The sequence below is a fragment of the Podarcis filfolensis genome (assembly GCF_964270895.1).
Source record: "Podarcis filfolensis genome assembly, chromosome: 3".
Classification (NCBI taxonomy): Eukaryota; Metazoa; Chordata; class Lepidosauria; order Squamata; family Lacertidae; genus Podarcis; species Podarcis filfolensis.
The window spans coordinates 90,723,084-90,746,209 of record NC_139606.1 but is presented as its reverse complement, the minus strand read 5'-3'; the positions used below and the strand labels follow the sequence as shown (position 1 = coordinate 90,746,209).

Sequence of the window (23,126 nt, the reverse complement as noted above, 5' to 3'; positions counted from 1 at the left end):
TATTATATCATTTCTAGCAACCTTAGCAAGCTACAGTTCCCAGGAATCTCCATTACTGTACTGTTAAAGTGGGGTGTTTTACATGTATGTTGAGTGGCTGCAGCCGAAATTCTTTTGAACTACATGTCCCATCAGCCCCAGCCAGCACAACCAAGAGTCAGGAATGATAGAAAATGTAGTTCAACAACAACTGGAGGGCTACAGGTTCCTTAGCCTTGCAGTAACACAAACTGTAGCTTAACCCAGTTTTTAGCAGATTCTATTTTATCTGTAAAGCTGCCTTGAGTCATGGTGGCGCACATGAATTTCTGATGATCTGGAAGTACAGATGTGAATGTCCTTAGTTCGTCATTGGGTTGAACAAGGTTTTACTGTATTGAAACGTGCAAGGTTTTCCCAGCATGTATGCAAGTAGATGTGCACATTCAGATCTTCCCAGCATCCTAATTCATATAAATGATGTGTCAGCTGCAGGCAAAAGGGCAACTGTCTCACACCCCTGCTGATTCATGCCACACACACAGTGCAGATTCATAGATTCCATTATGCCCAATATATATTTTCTTTATTTAAAAATAAAGTCTTATTAACTTCCAGGTCACAATAAGCTAAACGTAGCTTACACCAGCTTGAAATGCAAAATCTGCCAGAAATAGTAGTGGCAGGCCAGCGATTTGAATGCCCAAACAACCAACTCCTCTGATTTCTTTGATATTTTAAAACCATACAATTATAGGGTCATCTAGTAGTCCAACCCTTTGCAATGCAGGAATTGATCGCAATCAGTGGATCTTTGGGACTGAAAAACCGATTACAGCAGAATATTTTGTATCTGCGTGTGGCTTCTGGACACAGGCATGTATCAAATGTTTCACAAGGCTTCTGCAGCACTTTGTTCAAAGTTCATACCAAGTCCAAACCAGGGGTGGGGAGAAGATTTACTTAGCATGTTAATAACCAATTTAGTAGTTTTGTGGATGCAAAAAGCTACAACACAACTGGCAATTTGATGAGCAGTTGGGGTGGAGTGGGGAGAATCTGGACGAATTTCCTGTTCTGTTAAAGCTGTGTTCAGGCAGGAGTTTATTTTGGGGTCGGTTCCTCTTCACAACTGGATAGCTCATTCGGTTAGACTAGAGCATGGTGCTGATAACACCAAGATTGCAGATTCAATTCCTACATGGGACAGCTGCAGGAGATTGGACTAGATGATCCTCAGGGTCGCTTCCAACTCTTCAGTTCTATTAAAGGTAAAGGGACCCCTGACCATTAGGTCCAGTCGTGGCCGACTCTGGGGTTGCGGCGCTCATCTCGCTTTATTGGCCGAGAGAGCAGCTGTACAGCTTCCGGGTCATGTGACCAGCATGACTAAGCCGCTTCTGGTGAACCAGAGCAGCGCACGGAAACACTGTTTATCTTCCCACTGGAGCAGTACCTATTTATCTACTTGCACATGACATGCTTTCGAACTGCTAGGTTGGCAGGAGCAGGGACTGAGCAACGGGAGCTCACCCCGTCGCAGGGATTTGAACCGCTGACCTTCTGATCTGCAAGTCCTAGGCTCTGTGGTTTAACCCACAGCACCACCCGCGTCCCAGTTCTATTATTCTATGCATTTACCTGTTTTGCAGCATCTACATGACACTGTGGGCATTAAAATGCCAGCCTGTATCCTCCCTCCCTCCACTTTAATTAGATTTACAATGCTGGGGGGAAATCCAGCAAAACAACAACCACAACTTGTTGCCAGCGCCCCATCTGTGATCTCTGACTGGCCCTTTACAATACAAAGTCCTTGTCTAGAATCCTCCTCAGAGCCAACCAGGTCAAGCTGGATTTATTTTGGAACATACAGATCTAGAGCTCAGCAGAAATGTTGTAGCTGGACAGAAGATTAGGGCTGTGAACTCTTTTTCGACCTTTGATTCCCTCGGGGGGAAAGTTCAAGGTAAAAGGGGAGGGGAAAAACACCTGCCAAGATTTAGGACTTAGACTGGATTTGCAAAGGTTATCTCTGGAAACAGCAGCTGTTGGCTTTGTGTCTTTCCCTTCCAAGAAGACTGACTTGTGCTAAAAAAACAGAGAAGTGGACAATATTCTTCAACATGCAAAAGCAACCACAATTTCAGTTCTGCTTCCCAAATCTTCGTAGGGTCAACCAGAACCTATTGATGACATATTTTGTCATATTCTGTCAGATGTGGCTTCAAAGGACAGAGCATTTTGCTCAGATTTACTAAGTTCCTTTCTGCATAGTCTTAAACTGTGCTTTAAGTTTATGTGTGTGCTGATTTTACCTCTGCAGCCAATCTATGCTGCAGTGTTGCATCATAAAAAGAGTGGTTCCCTCCTTTGTTGTTGCTTTTGTTTGATGCAAACTACAGAAATCGCAGGGGCACAGATGAAATCACAGTGGAATAGCTGCAGCCAGAAAACTTTTTTTAAAAAACCACACTGCAAGCCTGCATCAAACTCAAATTCCTATTCAGGTCTCTTGCACACTCCTTGTCTGCCATACCAGACCAGACCTCCTTGGCAGAATGTATGACTTATTTCAGATATTTGGAACTGCTTATGATTCAGTGTTCTCTCATTGGACCATGCCAATTCATGCTCAAGAGAGCCAAATCATAACAACCCCATCATGACTTCTCACCATCATTTGGCCAGCAATTCACCCCAACATTCCAACCATTTGGAAGTTTCTGCTCTTAATTCATTAGCTGCCTAATGCCATAGTTGCGGAATGTTTCTCATCATCAGATAAACTTAATGAAGACTAGTCTAAATACCACTATGCAGTCCAGTAATTAGAGCTCCCCTTTCTCTTTTATTCAGCTGCCGGCATACTTAAGAACCTGTGACCTTGATCAAATCAGTTTGTGGCCAACTCATCATAAAACCCAACAGGCTTTCTTTCTCAATAGAACAAGCTTTGTAATGCAAAACTTCTGATTCAGCTCATCCCATCCGCTTACTGCTTCTCTCAGCCCACAACCAGCCACACAATTGCTGCTTTAGATTCATGTTGATAGGAGACCAGGGAAGCAAGCTGTTTTGTTATGATAGGAGAAGTCTCCAGCCGTGTGGTCTGTGTGTGTTTCACAGCATGGCCTAGAATTACAGGGCAAGATTTAGCATCCACTCCAAGCGCAGGTGGACTTAGGACTCAGGGTGGGCGCTTTCATATGCGTTAATACAACATCTCTCCCTTGCATGCCTAATAACAATATGGCACTTCCTCCCTCCTTTATGTTCCAGAAACCACTCATGATAAGGAAAGAAAGAAATACTTCATAGAATAAAAAGATATTCCCTTCTATCCCACCTGTTTTGCAGAGGCACCATGCATCTATGTATAATCCAGCTATTTTGGAAAGCTAGATGGTATTCCAACTCCAAGATGAGAGCTGATTGATATGGTCTGACTACCTTTCCAAAACCTAGACAGCATCTTAAAAAGCAGAGACATCCCCTTGCCAACAAAGGTCCGTATAGTTAAAGCTATGGTTTCCCCAGTAGTGATGTATGGAAGTGAGAGCTGGACCATAAAGAAGGCTGATCACCGAAGAATTGATGCTTTTGAATTATGGTGCTGGAGGAGACTCTTGAGAGTCCCATGGACTGCAAGAAGATCAAACCTATCCATTCTGAAGGAAATCAGCCCTGAGTGCTCGCTGGAAGGACAGATCCTGAAGCTTAGGCTCCAATACTTTGGCCACCTCATGAGAAGAGAAGACTCCCCGGAAAAGACCCTGATGTTGGGAAAGATTGAGGGCACAAGGAGAAGGGGACGACAGAGGACGAGATGGTTGGACAATGTTCTCGAAACTACCATACAATTGCTAAAAGCTTCTCTGATTACCTCCCTGACAGGAAGTTGCCAACGCTCTTTGGCAGATTTTGATGAATTTAGCAATGCTGGTGCTAACTCCTTAGCGCCACTGTGCCACTGTGTACATTAGGTGCGTATACAAAACAGAGTTGGCTTTGGAGCCTGCTCTGAGTTGCACATGTTCAGAGAGAAAGATAACATAGGCATGCAAAACAAAAAGGATCTTACTGGAACCAAGGCACTACACGGATTACTTATGTCATTATTGAGGTTTTCTTTGTTTATTTCTGAGTCTGTCCAGTCTAAAATTTAAAAGCAAAACCCACAGGCATCTAATCTAATAGAAGATATCCTCAACAGAATGTTGGGCTAGGTGGGCCTTTGGCCTGATCCAGCAGGGCTTTTCTTATGTTCGTGGGAACCGTGGGACATATGGAAGGGGGTTTAAGCAGGATCCCACTGGGTTTCTGAGGCGGCATATCCTGCTGCTGCACCCGTCACTGAAGATGCAGCTTGAATATGTTCTGTTTTGCCTCAGGCGGCGAAACAGGGTGGGCCGCCCCTGGATTTAAGCATTTCATTTTGCTCTGAAGTTCTGATGAAAATTGCCTCCTCAGTAACTACCATTAGCCCCAGGGAAGTAGATCCCACTGACAAACGAAGCTTCTCTTCAGGGCTAATAACAGCCCCTGGAATATGTATGGGGCGCCAGTTTAAAACCCTCACTTCGCATCGGGATCCTCATTAGAAGTGGCTATATTTAATAGTTATTTAAAAAAAAACTAAAAATGTAACTTCAAGCAACACATATAGGATCACAGCTAATTTGACTGTTTGTTACCACTTGTATTTCATCAAAATGCCTGTCCCCCTACTCTCCATCACCAGCTTGTCTTCAAATTTGGATCTCATGATGTGTGAGCTATTATGAAAGAAACTCTTCCTCCTCCCACCAGCTTAAGTGGCTATTTATTGTGGTATAGTGCCTGGATCTTTCCCTATGCTTAACAACAACCACCACCACCACAACCACAGGAGGTTTGATCACAGGGAAGGAACATATTTGTCAGTCAGTGTAGCACTTCTGAGTTTGCTGGACCCAAAGGCCTGACATAATATAAGGCAACTTCCTAAATCCCTAAAGCGTTGTTGTTGTTTTTTTTAATGTATTGGTCATATGTTGAATGTTCTTCAGTTGGATCACAGAATTGTAAAAGGACCCTGAGGATTATCTAGTCCAGCCCCCTGCAATTCAGGAATATGTAGCTTCCCCCATACAGGGATCGAACCTGCAACTTTGGCATCATCAGCACCACACTCTAACCAACTGAGCTATCCAGATATATTGGTTGACTCCAACATCTTGCTGTTGTGTTCTTATTTATGGATTTAAATAAAGGACTTACAAAAAGACTCTCTTTTCTTCCAGAAAATCCAGTTCCAACCATCCTAGCCCTGTCTTAAAAAAAAACAACCACCAATGTAAACTCTCAGAATTCAACAATGAGTGTAACATTATAGGACAACAAATGTTGATGGTACACATTTCAACAGACTGTGTTGCAAAATGCTAAGTATGTGGAACCTCCTTGTTTGCTTCCTTTGTCAGCAGGAGATGTGTTTCTGCCCCAGACTTGCTGTGGCTTGTTGCCTTCTTGATCTAGTCTCACTTGTGGTCTCTCTCGTGTCATTCAGTTTGTATTATCTTGGGGTAAAGCATCAGATGCTGAGAATATTGCAAATGCATGGGTGCATCCAGTTTGGAAGGAGAATGCATACACATGCAACACATCAGTGGTGACTGGTGCCTATTGGCACTGGTAGGGCAGAAGACCAGGACGCCTACAGTAGGTAGAGCCAAAGCCCATAACTGGCAAAGACAATAAATCAGGGGTCAGCAACCTTTTTCAGCTGTGGGCCGGTCCACTGTCCCTCAGACCTTGTGGGGGGCTGGACTATGTTTTGAAAAAATATATGAACAGATTCCTATGCTCCACAAATAACCCAGAGATGCATTTTAAATAAAAGCACACATTCTACTCATGTAAAAACACGCTGATTCCCAGACCATCCGCGGGCCGGATTTAGAAAGCGATTGGGCCGGATCCGGCCCCCGGGCCTTAGATTGCCATCCTCCTTCCTGTTGAGGTCTGCAAGTGGTTATGCTGAGACAAAGAAGATGCTCACGGCCAGTGCCATCCCCTGGGCTGGTTCTTTGGGAGAAGGCAGGCACCTGGGACGTGGGTGGCGCTGTGGGTTAAACCACAGAGCCTAGGGCTTGCCGATCGGAAGGTCAGCAGTTCAGCAGTTCAGGTAAGAAGGTCAACGGGTGAGTTCCCGTTGCTCGATCCCTGCTCCTGCCAACCTAGCAGTTCGAAAGCACATCAAAGTACAAGTAGATAAATAGGTACTGCTCCGGCGGGAAGGTAAATAGCGTTTCCATGCGCTGCTCTGGTTCGCCAGAAGCAGCTTAGTCATGCTGACCACATGCTGTATGTCGGGTCCCTTGGCCAATAAAGTGAGATGAGCGCCGCAACCCCAGAATCGTCTGCAACTGGACCTAATGGTCAGGGGTCCCTTTACCTTTACCTTCAGGCACCTGGGGCTGGTTGAAGTCACTTTGAGTTCACCTTCTTGAAAAAAGCAAGCAAGCAAGCAAACAAACAAATAAATAAATGGTATGAAAATCCAAATAGGAGAGCTGCATCAATTGAATTGGGAATTGTTGGATTTAGGGAAAGCAGTAGTTGGAGGAGGGGGGCCTCATGGATGAGGGGGAATTAAAGTATATACAAGGGGTTCACTATCCACATTAAGCCAAGGTATGGATAGGGCCCTTTGACAGCCTTCTCCATGAATTGGTCTAATCCTCTTTCAAAGCTACCGAAGTTGGTGATCATCACTGCCTCCTATGACAGCAAGTTCCATAGTTTAACTATGCACTGTGTAAATAAATTATTGTTTTCTCTGACCTGAATCTTCCAGCTTCCTTGGATGCCCATGAGTTCTGGCATCATGGAGAGACGGAGAAAAGCTTTTTTATTATTATCATGAATTATCAGTAATGTTCCATCTCAGAAACCATTTCCCTGATTTGCTTGGGACCTGCTGGGAATTATTTCTGGTAACAAGTTCATGCCAAGCTTGACTGTTCAAGTATGACATTTGTAAAAAAATAACTTTATGGAAAAACGAACCAGTGCTTTAGTACATGAGATGGACCAATTAAATCTGCAATCCTCAAATAATATTGGATAATATATTCCCCAAAGATATGTGGGACTACTCTTTGTGCAAGTAGTCTCAAGCCTGATGCTGTACAAATGAAGATCCAGCTGTTGAAACTCAGCCGTCAGGGTAAATGATCTTATGAACAAAGACAATACAAAGCTAAAGTCCAAATTCAACACACCAAAAGGTTAAGAAAAATATCCACTTAAAACAAGATGTCTGAATAATATTGATTCCAGCTGGGAGAAAGGAAAACCATTCAGCTATATAAAATACTGGAAATTAACTTCAAAAACCCTGACATGCAGCTCTGTGGATACAGAGACAGATGGGGAAACATGGTATTTAAAGTTGATCTTTCTGAATGAAAGTTCTTTATGAAGTATGTTTAACCTATTGCTCTACAAATATTCCACTTAACACATGCATATCACACATACACAGAAAGATTGACAGAGGTGCATGACAACTCTCTATGGTTTGTTGTTATTTCTAGGCTGCAATCCTAAACCAACTTACTTGGGTGTAAGCCCTGCTGAGTTAAAAGGGGGTTCCTTATGAGTAGACATGTACAGCATTGTACTGCAAAAATGTAAATGTTTGAATATTATTAAATACAAACAGTTTGAGATATAATGGCTTCTTGGATATATATTTATATTCAATCACAAAGGAATACAAATCGATATAACTGTAGGCAGAAGACACAACTGCTCTGAGGTCATAAGCAAATTCCTTGTGTTTACACGTATTCTATAATAAAAGAGCAAATACACAAATACATTGTCCAACTTCTTATAATTCTAGCATATCGCTCCACAGCTTGCCATGTGTTTGTGGCAGTTTTCTCATTTGGTTGTCTCTTCTCATTTGGAAAATGAGAATATGCCAACCTGCATAAAAAGAGTTGGGGTCTGCAGTCATTTTAGCTACTTTGACTGGGCATATCAATTTATCTGCTAATGCAGGCATAGGCCAACTCGGCCCTCCAGATGTTTTTGGGACTACAACTCCCATTATCCCTGACCACTGGTCCTGTCCAAACATGACTATACTGTGCATCAGCTGAGAGTCTTTCAAGTGTTCACCAACATCACACCTTTTTAAGCCTGGCAGAAACCAAGAGGAAAGTTAGTAGTTCCTTACAGTGTTTGCTGATTAGTCTTTTTATTTTATATTATATTTTCTAATTTATTTAGCTAGCTAACTGCCCATCTGACTGGGTTAGCCCAGCCACTCTGGGCGGCTTACAAATCTACTCCCACCAGCCTACACCTGTGTGTGTCTGTGTGTACGTGCAGCTAGGGATTACACATCAAGCATCTAATGAAGTGGATTCTGGTCCACAAAAGCACATGCTATTATACAATTATTTAAGGTGCCACAAGACTGTTTTATTTCAGAGAAGAGAGAAGGGCAAGGATCAAAACATCCCTTTGAGCTTCCCTTTGGGGATAAGACTGAGATACAAATGTAACAAATAAAATTAAAGTGTCCACTTTTATTTAGCTGTTGCAATCTGAATTGTCAACATGCTTTCTGTTTTAAAAACATGAATTCAGAAGCAGGGTGTTTGATAGCCCCAATAGCAGAGACCCAAACGAACAATGCAATCTTGACTTCATGTTTACTCAGAAGTAAGTCCTACTGAATTCAGTGGGTCTTGCTTCCAGGTAAGTAGGGTCAGGATTGCAGCCTTATTTTATTGGCTGTCTGCTCTAAGAGTAAATAATTGGCAAGTGTGGCAGAGAACTGGGAATTCTAGGTCAGGGGCTGCATACTTTGGTGGCCAGCACGCTGGATGTCAAGCAGGGAAGCTGATATTTGCTTCTTTCTGTGTGGCTATTTGTTTACGCTTCTCTGCGAAATGGTAAGGCTATGAAAACGAAGGGACTGCCAAGTCACTTTGTATACTTTTAAGCCATTAGTTGCAACATACATTTTTAACCCTTTTTGAAGTAACAAAAGGAGTATCCTAAAAAAAAGAGATTTAAAACCCAGCAACCTTTTATCTTTGCCTTTTCGCGCCACACCATTTCTCTTGCAAATTATCCGCCCTGCAGTTAACCCCATTAACACAGGAAACTTCCAAGCGTCTCCCCCCTTCCTTGTACCAGCAAGCATTGCACTGAAATGCCCTGTGCAGATACGTGCAGGGAGACACGTAACTTCAGGGTGGCAGACAGGAGCTTTTGGGAAGGCGGCCTTTGTTAGACAGGGAGTCCGGGAACCCCAGCTTTGTCCGAGGGCGGGGACGACGCAGCACAACCCCCCGGGGGGGGGGAGGAAAGACGCGCACGGCGGCAACAGGAACGTGCCCCGCTGCACATGCACATGCACCGACCCTCCTCCTTCTCTCCGGGTCCATGCCCAGCCCTCCCGCCACCGCGCCGAGCGAGCAGCGCAACAAGGACGGGATGTGCGAGAGGCGGCGGGAGGGAACGGACGAGAGGACACGCCGCCTCGGGATTGGCGGAAGCTCCGTCCGCCCCGGCTTCCCATTGGCCAGAGCGCGGGCCCCACGAGCCGAACACGCTCCCGGCGGCTTGGCAACCTCGGCTCTCGCGCTAATCCCCGGGCAGGGGAGGGCGGTGGTTTCGGCAGAGCCAATAGGCGCGCCAGGGGCGGAGCCTGGCCGCGGGGGTCTCCAGCCGACGGGGCGGTGCGGGAAGGTTGGGGGAGGGGGCGGAGGGAAACGCGAGTTGGTAAACAAGCTCGCGCACCTCGTGGTGCCGCGGGGCGGAGGCGAGCGGAGTCGCCGAGTGGGCACGACGCTGTTGCTGCTGCGAAGCTCTCCTGCCCGGGGAGGTAAGCGAGCGAGGGGTACATCGGGGAGCGGCCCCCTTGCATTTTGCATGGCGGGTGGGGGAGAGGGGGAGCGGTGCGGGGCGCGCTTGCGCCAGCGGGGAAAGGTGGGAGCCTAGCTTTTCCTCAGCGCAGCGCCCGTCCCCAGGCACGAGGCCCAAAAAATGATGGTGGGGGGGGGAAGCCCTTTCCAGCGGACGACCTCTCCCTCTAAGCCAGAGGTCAGCAAACTTTTTCAGCAGGGGGCCAGTCCACTGTCCCTCAGACCTTGTGGGGGGCCGGACTAGATTTTGAAAAAAATAAGGAATTCCTATGCCCCACACATAACCCAGAGATGCATTTTAAATAAAAGGACACGTTCTACTCATGTAAAAGCACGCTGATTCCCGGACCGTCCGCGGGCCTTAGTTTGCCTAGCCATGCACGCACCCCTCCGCACGCAAGGTAGGGCGGGATCCCGGCGGGGAGACCTTAAGTGGCGCCGGGCCAGATGCGCTCGGTTAACGGGGGGGGGAGGCTTTTGGCTCCCCTTTGCAGCCGCGCTCCGAGTCGCCCTCTCAAGTGCTTGCGGGTGGGCGAAGCGGGCGGGACGATCCCGGGGCTGCACGTCGGTGCCGCTGCCGCTAACGGAGAGTGGAAGGGCCGCAGTTCGCGCCGGACACGGTCTTTGCAGCGCCGGAGCTGGAAGCGGGAGGCGTGGCGCTCTTTCCTGCTTTTCTCGTCCGTGGGGCGGCAGCAGCAGCTGCTGCAACCCCCATCCGTGTACCTTGTATTTGTTAATGTCCATCATCCCATTCTGAAGCCCTTCCCCAAATCTCCCCAGGCCTGCTCTTTTCTTTTTATTGGACGGCGTTTTTCACTGTTAAAATATATGTAGCGTATTTCAAATTGTCTGGTTGTCAGATGGAAGGGCTCGGTCTGAAATCATTTTACGCCCGCCAAAGAAATGCTTAGAAAGCGTCGATAGAAACAAAGAAGACAAAACCACTAGATCTGGAGGATTCAAGCTGTGTAGGCCAGTAAGTAGGGGCGGGGAGAGAGGAGGAAATTCTCTTTTGAAGTCCCCTTCCAGAAAACTATTAGTTTGGTTTTCAGAAGCCACATGCTATGTGGCAGGCGATCCTGAATGCAAAAAGTAGCTACATTTCCCCCCATAAACATATGGAACCATTTTTCCTTGCTAGGTTAGGTTTCTTAATTTTTTATGCATTCCTTTCCACCAAAAAGGCCACAAAATGATTTGCAACTAAAGTAAAAATGCTATAGTAAACTCACATAAACATTACTGTAAATAAATTTAACCATACAATATATTATTATAGTGCAATATAGTAATAATGATTATATCAAATGTCCCGATGATGTCCAAATGACCTTGAAAACAAAAATGTATTTGTCACAGGCCTCCTTAAACAGTGGGCCTTCTTAAACAGAGGCTACTTCCATAATCAGGGCCTACTTCAGAGAAGGCCCATTTTCTTGTCACCCTCCAGTTGTGGAGGTGGCATGTAGAGAAGAGCTTCAGATAATAGCCTCTGGGTCCTGGCAGGTTCATATGGGGAAAGGTGGTCTTTTAGATATAGCGGTCCTAAATTGTATAAGGCTTTAAAGGTCAAAACCAGCAATTGGTCCCAGAAACAAATTGCCAGCCAACACGGTTGGGTCAGAACCAGTGTTACATGTTTCCACCTTTATGTTTTGGTTAACAATTTACCTCTGTTAAGTAGTCCTGCACTACCTGTAGCTTCTGACCTGTCTTCAAAGGCAGTCCCACATACAGTGTATTGCAGTAGTCTAACCAGGAGGTAATCAGAGCATAGACAAATGAAACCAGGATATCCCTATCCAGGTAGGGTTGCAACTGTGCTATTGGTCAAAGTTGCTAGAAGGCATTCTGTGCCACTGAACTCACTTGTGCTTCCACTGATGGTGTTGGATACAGAAGTATCCCCAAGCTGCACACCTGCTTCTGTGATTCTTCAAGGGGAGTGTGACCACATCTATCCAGAGCAGCGTGCATTCCACTAGTGCCATCCTTTCTCACTTCTGGCCTCTCCCACTCCCCCAACTTCCCACACTTTTATTTGGGTTGTTCCCTCACCCCCCTTATTTGAGTGTTACAGATTTGAATTTGCCAGCTGTCTCTGTGCAACGTGTCCATCTTGAGCCTAAAGATAATATGCACTAAGGCAATCCTCTTTCCAGTCAGCCTGATTAACCTTGCCTTGCTCCTGAGGTGAGCTCTGTACCATTGACCCAGAGCTGCTTGTATGACTTGGTGGCACAAGCCTAAATACTCTGCATTGCAAAAAAGCCTCAGACAGAAAAATGAAAGGTTTCTTTTGATATATTGAATAAATGTATATTGAGAGTATACTTAATAAATGTAGTGCGAACACAGCATAATTTCCCATTGCATTGAGAAGAAGTGAAGAAAAGCACAATTTACCTGCTGTGTGTTAGCGGCAATGAGATGGTGACTGAACATTTTAAGTGAGTGATGTCAGTGTTTGTTTAACGCACCTGCTGTGTAGGTTGTGGCTCTTGCTGGTTGCCTGATGTACACAGTGTGTCTGCTTGGATTCCAGACACGATGAATTGGTGTTCCTTCCAGTGATTAGGGTAAATGCGAACATCTAAAGGGCTGTGATTCATATTTTTCTGTGTTTGCTGTGGATATAGCTCTCTCGTCGATGCTCTCTTGATCTGCTTAATACTTGGTATCCCCCTTCTTGCAAATCCTGCATTCTGTCACTTGAGCAAGTGAAAAGGAAGAGGGAGGGGACTTAATTTGTCTCAGGTGTTCATAAGAGCTTAGGAAGAGTCCTACTGGATCAGGCCAATGGCACGTCTAGTCTAGCACCCAGTTTTCACATTGGCTTGCCCGATTCCCATGGGAAACTTGTAAGCAAAATATAGTTTATTAGCCAGAGGAATTGAAAACTTCCCTTAACTTCATGTGCACAGACCTTGGCTCTACTATGACCAGTCTTGCAGATAAGTGTGCAGAAATGACTATTGCACAAACATCTTACTACCTGTCCCAGATGTGTTTGTGGCATAAATCGACTGCATAGAGGAAAAAGATCCTAACAAAGGAAAAACCTGCCTGTCTGATGATCACCTGGAGGCAAGGGTGTTGCTAGGTACTTCAAAGACTTTGGTCAAAGACCTGCACTTGCCTCTGGGAGAATTTAGTTGGCTGGCTAAGTGTTTTTTATTGACTTGGTAGTCTTAGGTGTAACTTGCCCTATAAAGACATGTTTATAAACAATAAAATGAAACAAACAAAACAACAACTCTTAAATCCCTTCTTCCAGTACAAAAACAACAGCAATAAAGATAGCATTATCCTATATAGTTACTTTACAGCAGCAAACAGTTGAACAGTAGATGCTTGCTGACATAAAAACATTTTTGGAGCAGCCGGCCAGGTCTCTGAGGCTAATCTTAAAGCTCTGGCAGGCTTCTTTGAGGGGAAAGTACATTGTTCTTAAGATAAAATGGAACTTGGGAGACAGAGTTATCTACCATCTTGCTTGGTAGAAGTCAGTGGTTTGGTTTTGTTTTTTAACAGCCTAAGAGGCTAGCCTTTACATGCTTGCCAGGAGAGATTAGGGCTTTTCTCTTCTGCGGCCAACATAGAATCATAGAACCCCTGAATTTTGTAGGACTTACTTCTGAGTAGGGATTGCATTGCCCAAATGCAACCTTTATTGGATCAAAAATATAAAGCAGCGTCACCATCTTTGAACTATAACTGCTGGCTGAGGCTGATGGGAGTTGTAGCCTCAAAAATCTGGAGGGAAAATGTGGGGCATAAGGACAACCACCACCACCGGGTTGGGGAAGGCTGATGTTAAAGTTCATTATTGGAGTCTGTTACTGCATTGCAGGGGCTAGCAAACTCTTTCAGCAGGGGGCCGGTCCACTGTCCCTCAGACCTTGTGGAGGGCCGGACTATATTAGAAGGGAAAAAAAGAATGAATTCTTATGCCCCACAAATAACCCAGAGATGCATTTTAAATAAAAGGACACATTCTACTCATGTAAAAACACGCTGATTCCCGGGCCATCCACGGGCCGGATTTAGAAGGTGATGGGGCCGGATTCGGCCTCCAGGCTTTCGTTTGCCTACCCATGCTGTATTGTTCCAGCTTTTATGTGATGTGTGCCAAGTTGTAGAACTCTGCTTAACATCACCTTTGTGGAAAGCTGCTTGTGCTCTTAGTTTTTGTTCTAGAGGGAAACCAGATGCTGCTTGTTAGTCTTGCAGACTGACAGCAGTTGAACTTTTAAAGCCTTAAGAATTCAGCCTTTCTACTTCATTGATGTTACTACGTTAGATACGCATTCACCAGCCATGGGCAGCCAAAGGGGTTTCTCTGTGTCAGAGAGTTGTGAGTCCTTGGACCCCAGGCTTAAATGTGCCCATCTGAACATTCCAGTGTTAGAAACTCAGATATATAAGCTAGGCACCAAATGGCTACTTAAACTAGGGCTACAGTCGCCAAAATGGAATGCCTACTTGCCGTTTTGGGGCCAGACGGCTCGAAAGTCATTTTTCAATACAAGTTTTTGGTTCCTGAGATTTGTTCTCATTGTGCAGATAAAATATAGCAGATAATAAATAATAATAATAATAATAATAATAATAATAATAATAATAATAATAATTTATTTATACCCTGCCCATCTGGCTGGGCTTCCCCAGCCACTCTGGGCGGCTTCCAACAAAATATTAAAATACAGTAATGCATCAAACATTAAAAGCTTCCCAAAACAGGGCTGCCTTCAGATGTCTTCTAAAAGTCTGGTGGTAGTTGTTCTCTTTGACATCTGGTGGGAGGGCATTTCACAGGGCAGGTGCCACTACCGAGAACGCCCTCTGCCTGGTTCCCTGTAACTTGGCTTCTCGCAGTGAGGGAACCGCCAGAAGGCCTCAGTGTCCGGGCTGAACGATGGGGGTGGAGATGCTCCTTCAGATATACTGGGCCGAGGCTTTGAATTGTGCTCGGAAACGTACTGGGAGCCAATGCAGGTATTTCAAGACCGGTGTTATGTGGTCTCGGCGGCTGCTCCCAGTCACCAGTCTAGCTGCCGCATTCTGGATTAGTTGTAGTTTCTGGGTCACCTTCAAAGGCAGCCCCACATAGAACACATTGCAGTAGTCCAAGCGAGTGATAACCAGAGCATGCACCACTCTGGCGAGGCAGTCCGTAGGCAGATAGGGTCTCAGCATGCGTACCAGATGGAGCTGCTAAACAGCTGCCCTGGACACAGAATTGACCTGCACCTCCATGGACAGCTGCGAGTCCAAAATGACTCCCAGGCTGCGTACCTGGTTCTTCAGGGGCACAGTTACCCCATTCAGGACCAGGGAGTCCTCCATATCCACCCACCCCCTGTCCCCCAAAAACAGTACTTCTGTCTTGTCAGGATTCAACCTCAATCTGTTAGCCGCCATCCATCCTCCATAAAATTCCATAGGATGTGTTGCTAGTGTGTGAAAGCAGTCCAGATCCAAACTTCCACATGGTGAAGACATCAGGTGCCATTCTGCTGCTTGGACATCTTCACTTGTTCGCAAGTGACTGATAGCCAGGTACAAAATGTGCCTGGTGAATTTTGGAATGCTGGAACAGCTCTGTCTGGCTCGCAGGACTTTGACCTACCTACTACTATGGACATGCCCCCCTCTCCTAGGTCAACGCCCTCACTGACCCTACTTTGCACCCTCCATGAGTCTGTTTGCCTGGCTGCCATCGCTTGCTTGAATGGAGGATTAAAAAAGAGTGTGTGAGAATATAGAAAGTAGCCGACTGTACAGAGGTTGAACTTCCATTTCATTACTCCATCCACATTTGCCTGCGGCCTTGCCCACGACTGACATGTGGCCCCTGGAAAGTTGCTCAGAAGAAGACACTGGCCCTTTGGTTGAAAAGGATTCCTCACACCTGCAGTTTGTGGCCTCACTGATGTGGTTGAAAGGAAAGCAGAGCAATATGTTTGGCACCAGCTTGGCTGCAGGGGTTGCTGGAAGGAGGAGTACAGGGACTCCACTCTGGATTGTGTTGGGTCTACTGCTTAGACTTTTCTTCTCCTGAATATATCCCCCAAGGCAGTGGAGGTTTAGGGTCAGAGTTTTTTTCCTCCTAGATGGGCTACCTTCCCAGGCTGACGAGTCCTGTCTGCCCCTCACTTCAACACCAGCTGCTGGAGACAGAAAGGGGAAGGCCCTCACCTTCCCTTGGTGAGTTTAATCAGAGAGAGACTGCAAAGGTCAGGAAGGCAAGGACAGAACTGTTTCTTTCAGAGGGAGGAAATGATAATGTAGAAGACTGTGGTTTCATGTCTTTAATCTAAGAGACTTCAGGGTTGCTCACGTTTCTTTAATCACTGCTGATAGTGCGACTCTTTTACTGCAGGCCAAATCTGCATAAATAACATGCATGTATTTCTATGGCTTGACCAGGGTTGAAAGCCGTGACCCTTGTGACCTTGAAAACTTAGATAAAATATGTTCGTAGTCATTTATCTTATGTTGTTTGTATGAGCAAAAACCGATGACCTTGGAAAGCCACAATAACCAACAGTGTTGATTCTTTATCTTATTTGAATTCAGTGATGAAATGCAGGAGATGGGGAGAACAGTCAAGGGTTCCCATACAACCGTGTTAGCTGCTCCATTTTATTCCCAACTTGCTATTATTTGACATATTAGAGATGTGTATCATGCCTGTATATATAAAAGCAGACACCAGATGCTTTTCTTTTCCATGTGCTGTCACAGGCAACTGCTTTCTTTGCAATATTTAAGAGACTAAGAATAGACCTTGAATCTTTACAGCAAGAAGAATTCTTTTTGGCCCTCTCTCCCCCAAAATAGGCAACTTAAAGGCAGATGGTTCTGGGATATTATTTCACACCATGCCTGACAGATTGAAGAGCTTGGAGGTTTCTACTATTTTAGCCCTTGTTGTTAAGGATTGTGGAGAATGAAGATGGGAAATATGGAGCTGTGCTTTAAAAAAAGTTTCCCCCCTTGTCCCTCCCCAAGTTTCCAGACTAGTAAGCTTCTTCCTATAAAAATATTCTTATGCTTTCTATTTACTAGAAAATCACTAGGAGTTACAGCATGAATCTAATGTAGAAGTGCACCCGGGTGTTCCTTTTGTATTGCTAATTAGCTATTATTAATATAGCATTTGCGTTGCTGTTAAATTCCTTCCAGTCGTTTCTCAGCTTTATTTGCACAACATCTCTGAAGTTGCCTGACCCCTTTGTGCCCCTGTTGCTAGTTGCAAACAGGTAACAACCCAGTATGTTCTAATGTTACTGAATGGAGCTTTAAAAAATAGGTCAGGCCTTCCTTGGTCTCCTTATTTTTCTTAAAATTGTCTGGAACTCCAGAGTGCATGTATTTCTTTTGGGACTTTGTGTAGGTAATATTTCCTGTATCTGGCACAGGTCTTCCTGTCTGCAGTTCTGGTTTGGCAAGAGTGGGAACCTACCTAGATGATGGGGCAAAGGGAGTCAGCTGCCCTCATATAATTGTTTCAGGATGCTGAAGGAGATATTCCTATACAGTGGTACCTCAGGTTACAGATGCTTCAGGTTACGGACGCTTCAGGTTACAGACTCCACTAACCCAGAAATAGTACCTCGGGTTAAGAACTTTGCTTCAGGATGAGAACAGAAATTGCGCAGCAGCAGCGCGGCAGCAGCGGAAGACCCCATTAGCTAAAGTAGTGCTTCAGGTTAAGAACAGTTTCAGGTTAAGAATGGACCTCCAGAAAGAATTAAGTACTTAACCCGAGGTACCACTGTATAGTTTTACCTCTGGTTACGAACGCTTCAGGTTACAAGCTCCGCTAACCCAAAAGTAGCTGCTCCTGGTTGCGAACTTTGCCCCAGGATGCAAATGGAAATCGCACTCCTCTGGTGTGCATGCAGCAGGAGGCCCCATTAGCGAAAGTGCGCCTCAGGATAAGAACAGTTTCAGCTTAAGAACGGACCTCCGGAACGAATTAAGTTTGTAACCAGAGGTACCACTGTAAAAGGCAGTACAAGGTAACTCTCTGCCCAACTTCGTTGGAGTGCAAACTACTTTCCATTCAAATCCACATACACATCCCTACCTCTGATCTTTGCTGCTCCAGCTCTCCCATTTTTCCAGTCATATAAGAGCTCCTGCTTCCTTAAATTCTTTTATTTTCTTGCTTGCTGCCCCGTAGACTTGGAACTCTTGCCAGAATATTTGCATGATGCCATCTCTCCCTTCCTTAAAAAAGCACATTTTCTGTGAAGCCTTTGGCTTGGTCCGCTAGTTCCTGTACTCCACTATAACAGATCCTGTATCTAAGCCTAAGCACATGCAACTGAAACAACCACTTCCCAATTTACCGTACTTCCCACTTCATCTAGTTTCCCTCTGTTGAATTTGTTGGAGGAACTGGACATGGAGGAAGTGGTTAATTTCTTTCATGAGCACAATTTACTCCATGGTCTGAGATAAGCCAACAGGTGCAAGGTCAGGCAAGCCAGTTGCTATGGCAACAGCCCAGTGCTGTCTGTATAAGTGATTAAGGCATGTCAGCTCTTTTGGTCAAGGGTTTTTGTGTAGTGTGTCTGTGTCAACCTTCAGAAGTGAGTTGGAGTCTGTGTTATGTACTAAATTGCTGGAGCAACAGAGATACTTTGTACTAGTATATATCTGTATCTCTGTCTGAAAAAGCCTACAAGCTGTATGTATGTATCAACGTCCATAGCTGTATTACTGAAGCCTAATCTTCTGCAGCAGTAAACTATTTTGGAAAGCAAGTGAGTATTGAGAGGTTGAGATCCATGCATTATGTGGACTGGAAAGAGAAGGCCTCTGTGTGTGTGTTGTAAAGGTCACTGAATATTTTGAAAGTGAGTTAGCAACTGTAGGATCGGGGCCTCACTATGTAAAAGGTGTTTGGCCCCATGTATAAGAAAGTGAGCTATATGGTTCAATACTATGGCTTTTTGTAAGGAAACACTGCATTTTCATAACATGATTATTCAGCATACTTGTCTTCCCATAACTCGTGTGTAGTTGGATAATGACCATTGAGGGGATACGGGATAAAATCTAGTTGGTGCTTTTGTGCTCATGGAAGCGGGTGCCTTCACTAATGAAGAGTGGGGGAGGTGATTCACCCCCCCACTTCCTTCTCCTCTCAGTACCCCTAAAACTAGTTCCAGAGAATTAGTTTCAGAACAGGGTGGATGCAGAGGCTGCCATGCTAAAAAGGCAAGAGCACCAGTTGAATTTCATCGCGTGCTGTTAAGATGACTAATCTTTGGCTGGATACCTAATTTGCATGCGTGGAGTTAGGAATGTAATGTGCTATATACTTACAATATTCAGCATAGTTTGCATCTCTTATTGCATTTTTTTTTTAAAAAAGGTCTGTTCTGGCTGTCTCTGCAGGTGAACAGTGTGGCCACTTTAAATTGTTCTTATATGGTGAATTGTCATTTGGAAGCGAGCTGCCAGTTGGCAAAGTCCGCACTGATTGTTCTTGTGTGTTTGTTTATGCAGAAATTTATATCTGTTTCTCCTCTGAAGGAGATGCTCAAAAGAGGCCAGCAAAGTATAAAAACAGATCACAAAAATAAAATTGGATAATAATCCTATCCCCAAGATAGCTAGATAAAATACCATGAGTCAGATGTAAAAGGAGCATTACAGAAGGGATCCAGGGATAGCAATTGAGAAAATTAAATAGCAACAGAATCAAAGGCTTGTTTAAAAAGAGTTGTTTTCAGGGCTGGCGAAACTTGGGGAAGGAGGAGGAGGATTTAACGTTGATAGTCTACATTTGGATGTCTGCTAATGTTAATTGGTGAGTCAGTTTTCAAGCACTCAGACAATTTGCTTGAATTATTATCGCTTGCCATTACTGTTGACAAGTAAATGTTGAATTTCACTAAATTTTAGACATCCACAGTGATGTATTTGTGGCTGCTGTGGTGAAATGAACTGATTATCTAACATGGGGCCAGTTTGTGTGAAAGCACCCCTTGACTCTCTTGCCTGTGACAGAAAAAAATCTTGCATGTTGAGAATTCTCTGTATTGGGCCCTCTGCACATAATTGAGCTTTGTTTGCTACTGATGGGGAAGCTAAAACTTTGATAGAAAGTAATGCAGCAATTGGCAGACTTGCGACAGTTTGTGTAGAGTGGTCTTGTCCTATTAAGCAACTGATGTTATGAGAGGGATCTTTTGTTCTTTATAGCTTTTGTAGAAACACAACTCCTGGCTTTAACGAGGTTGAAATCCTCTGGGAGGAAAAAAAAAGGTTCCTACTTTTTAAAGGGAAACCTTGGGATTTAACAGATTATAAGTGTTATGAGAAATGGTCTCTAACAGTGCACTGTCAATTTTGAGGCACAAGTTGAAGTTGGGTTTTCCTAGCTTCACGGTACAGAACGTAAAATGGTGAAATCCAAATGTTCACCTCACTTTTTGAACAATGTGAGCAAAGTCCTGGGGTTGGAGCCGGGTCCCTGTTGTCTTCCATATGTTGTTGCACTGCAACTCCTATCAACGGTGGGAGTTGTAGTCCAGCTATATCTTGAGGGCTACAGGAACCTCCTTTCTGTTTTAGATAGAATGGGAGGCAGTGCTGTACTGAAAGGTGAGAGGGGTCATGGACCCAGGAGTCCAGCAGGAGGTCCCGTGGCTTCTTAGGGACAGAGGAGGTGCTGCTGCTCTGCTATCTTTCTTTCTCCACTTCAGCACTACCACAACTACTGATAGCTAGAGAGCCATGTTGCGTCGGCTGGCTCAGTAGGAATCAGGGGACACATGGAGCCAATAGGGCTCCACCTAGTTCAATAAATCAGCTGACTAGGGTGTGGCTCCTCAATCTGGTTTAGGGATTGTGCGAACATACAGGCTCTCGGAGAAGAGCTTGTAGCCCTCTTTACTGCACCTCCTGGTCCATTTCACTGCTGTTTGGCTTAGTGATTCCTCAGAACCGGGACTCATGCTTAAGCGCTCTCCTTTCCAGGCATGAGCTGAGAACAAACCCCATGTCTCACTGTCTTTTGCGGACCACACCTCTAGCAAACTCATTGCTCAGGCACAGATTGAGTTCTTATTGCCCATTCCCACTTCTGAACCCATACTTGGGGATGCCCCCCGCCAATTGATTCATACTAGTTTCTTTCTTTGGTCTGTTTCTGCTGCTGAAATCAAGGGACTGATGCCAATATTTCCATCAGAGTAAGTAAGCTCTAATTGGCTTGTGGACATTATCCTAGCAGGAGCATGCTGGCTACTTGTTTGGAGCCGGTGGCCGGTGATGAGTAGGCTACAGTTTTGTAATACTGAGCCTAATTGGGTGTAAGTGAATTATTTCTAGATCCATGACCAGCATAAATGAGGCAGCATTAATTCCAGGCATGCAGCTGATGGCTACAATTTTGCATATCCCTAGACAATCTCTGACCTAATCATGATGATGTAAATAGAGTTGCCGGTCCAGAACATTCATACTTACTCTACTGATGTGTCTCTGCCTAAAATAAAGCAGTTGGCGTTCTTCCTCCTGGGTTGGATTTTTACCCCAATCTTCCTGTTGCCTCAGGCCTTTTAAGGAGAAAACTTTGTTGGCAGTGGGCTTGGGTGTTTTAGCAGCTTTGGGAAATAACTCTGTGCTCTAGTTGAGTACCCTGAACGAATTAAGTTCGTAACCAGAGGTACCACTGTACCCAGTTACAGACAGCTTTGTTTTTGTTGGTGGTTTTAGAAAAATGACGGTAACCCACCCTATTTTATAATATTTGTAACCAACCCCATCTTGACAGCTTGGCAATTGAACCCAGCCATAAATCCCATTGCAGCAGCCATTACACAGCCGTATTTCAGAACATCTGGAGAGCCACCACAGGTTGGCCCCCAGTTGGTGTCCTTGAGCTCATGGGTGGGCTCTTGATCCAGGAGAGTCAACTGTCAGCAGAAGTATATGGGGGAAGGGGATTTTTGTCAAATGAAAGGATCTGATTTTGCTATGCACTGGTCTTTGGTCTGTGATCAGAGTTTGAGGATAGAGGGAAGCCTTTGCTTAACCTGGGCTCTTCTCTGCTTCAGAATCTCATTTTATGTTTGATTTGTTCCAAGTGCTCCAAACATTGATGCAAATGAAGTAGGGAAAGGGCAAAGTGATTGTGTAACCCAGCCTACAGTGGGGTGCCTTCTGCTCGTTTAATGATAATGTACCTACTCTTCTGGAAGGAAGAAAACCTTCCAACATGCCCCTGTCTTTCAATATAGTAAATCTCCGTAAAATACTCTACAGCATACTTGAGCCCACAAGAGTTCAGTAGGCTTTGAAATTCAAGGCACAGCAAGGAGAATAGTCTGCTGCCCTTTAATTTGATGTTTTCTTTCTTTTTTAAAAGATATGCCTTTTACAGTGATTGGTACAGATCCAAGATCTATTATCCTGTGCAATCTGCATTCATTCATGCTGAGATAAGGGGAAGCATTTTCAGCATTGCTGAAAATGATGTGAAACGATAAATAGCCCAGATATGTGGGGGAGAAGAGGAGAAAGGGCAGGCTGTGCACTTGGAAAACAAAACCTGCTGTTGAGCTCAGATGGGTAGGAGGAGGTTAGAATCTTCCTGATAATATAAACAGGGCCAGTTTGTCAGCAGCGCTCTGTTGATAATGAACCGATTGTTTCCTGCCCACATAGAGATGGGTTTGTCAAAACTTCTCTGAGGGTCAAAGATCCGCTGGAAGAAGCTGAGTCACTCTGTTTTTCTCTTTAGGGTCGATGGTTTGCTTAGGGAACTGCATGTCTGCTGTGCAGCGCTTCTGTAGCCTTAGCCCTGTTGCAAGCCAAGGGTGTCTAAGAGATTGTGCTGGTTCATAATAACCACGTGCTACTGGCTGCTATGGTGCTCGGTCTGTTGCGTATAAGAGGGAGAAACTGGCATAGAATCATAGAACTGTAAAGTTGGAAGGGACCTTGCAGATCATCTAGTTCAGGGGTCAGCAAACTTTTTCACCAGGGGGCCGGTCCACTGTCCCTCAGACCTTGTGGGGGGCCGGACTATATATTTTTTGGGGGAATGAACGAACTCCCATGCCCCACAAAACGTGCTGATTCCTGGACTGTCCGGAGGCTGGATTTAGAAGGTGATTGGGCCGGATCCGGCCCCCGGGCCTTAGTTTGCCTACCCATGATCTAGGTCAACTGCCTGCAATG

The 23,126-nt window shown here is 45.0% G+C and overlaps 1 protein-coding gene and 1 long non-coding RNA gene across 3 annotated transcripts in view; one reads left to right on the top strand and one right to left on the bottom strand.

Annotated features, from left to right (window-relative positions):
* Positions 1 to 20,454, bottom strand: part of LOC310758422 — a 39,834-nt gene extending 19,380 nt beyond the window's left edge. Inside the window, exons 1-2 of the long non-coding RNA XR_014545767.1 lie at positions 19,260 to 20,454; positions 18,013 to 18,155 (exon numbers count right to left, since the gene is read on the bottom strand). This is a non-coding gene — a long non-coding RNA (uncharacterized lncRNA). The remainder of the gene's footprint in view (positions 1 to 18,012; positions 18,156 to 19,259) is intronic.
* The window catches only part of COQ8A (coenzyme Q8A), a 67,469-nt gene continuing 54,028 nt past the window's right edge, over positions 9,686 to 23,126 (top strand). The window contains exon 1 of one of the 2 annotated variants that reach the window (XM_083604537.1): positions 9,686 to 9,874. The gene's annotated coding sequence lies outside the window, so the exon portion shown is untranslated. Of the gene's footprint in view, positions 9,890 to 23,126 lie in introns of both variants that reach the window. The other variant, XM_083604538.1, reaches the window with a different exon arrangement.